The sequence below is a fragment of the Calidris pugnax genome, unplaced genomic scaffold (genome assembly GCF_001431845.1).
Source record: "Calidris pugnax isolate Ruff unplaced genomic scaffold, ASM143184v1 scaffold245, whole genome shotgun sequence".
Taxonomy (NCBI): Eukaryota; Metazoa; Chordata; class Aves; order Charadriiformes; family Scolopacidae; genus Calidris; species Calidris pugnax.
The window spans coordinates 1,594,649-1,595,757 of NW_015090982.1; the positions used below are offsets into that span (position 1 = coordinate 1,594,649).

Genomic DNA, 1,109 nt, shown 5'->3' on the forward strand with positions numbered 1-1,109 from the left:
CCCAGCCTCAGGCAACACCCCACGGGGATCCCCCATCCCGTGCAACAGCCTTGGGGTTCATTAAGGGAATCAATGGCACTAAAAAGCAAACAATGATGTCCCCCAGCTGGGGAGAGGGAGGCGCGGGTTTGGAGGACACCGGGACATGCAGAACGTGCCCGGTCAGAACGCAGGAGATAAGATTTTTTTGTTAAGAGCTGCCTCAAATTACACCCCCACACACACTTCACCCCTACTCGAGATTAGAAATAACGTACATTTGCAATTAAACAATCAATCACTACTAGTGAACGTGGCCCTAATTGCAGCCCCAGAGCCGAGAGGGGCAAAAACGCTGGGAGGGTTTTGGGGGGTGGATCATTGGGTAGATTTTAAATGCGGCATCTCTGAGGATTTCTATATAAAGTGCTCGTTTTTACCAGGCTCGTGGTGGAGCCGGGGCCGGCAGCTCCCACCCTGCACCCCGATTCCCCACATCTTGATCCAATTAACCCCCCCTCCCAAGGACGGGAATTAAGGCAGCACCTCCTCAACGGGTCGCAGGGCTGCTCTTGGACACTGAGTTTGATTTTTCCCAGCTGTAATTTAAACACCAGGGGCACTCAGTGGAAATCCAGAATTAAAATTAAAGCACACTTTAAGGAAAAAAAAAAAAAAAAAAAAAAGTATTTGTTTTCGTGACATTTCATTTTCCCTTCATTTTTCACCCAGGTGAATCTTGTGTTTAAACATTTCCCACCCGGTCTCTTTAAAGGTTTAAAGTTAAAATAGCTTTACATTTCCATTTACAAAAGAAACATTGTGGGTTTCCAATATTGGGAAACCCCACAGTTTAATTTTGTGCGGGGGCCCTTAGATAACACCCAAGCCCTGAGAAACCCCCGTGGGGCCGACAGCAGTGGCGTGGGGGGGAGGGTCCGGCCCAATTTGCCCTTGCACCGCAAAAATGGTCAATTTGTCTGATAAAATGAAACCAAAATAGAGAGGAAGAAAGCACCAAAGTGGGATTTTTTTTTAAAAGACACCTTTCAAATCGTGGCAATACCAGCCCCCCCCACCTCGCTCTGCTTTTGTGGGTGATGGGATGCCCGAACCCCCTCCCACCAAGT

At 48.2% G+C, this 1,109-nt stretch overlaps 1 protein-coding gene across 2 annotated transcripts in view; it reads right to left on the reverse strand.

Annotated features, from left to right (window-relative positions):
• The window catches only part of CLPS (colipase), a 20,479-nt gene that overhangs the window by 7,120 nt on the left and 12,250 nt on the right, over positions 1 to 1,109 (reverse strand). The window lies entirely within an intron of this gene.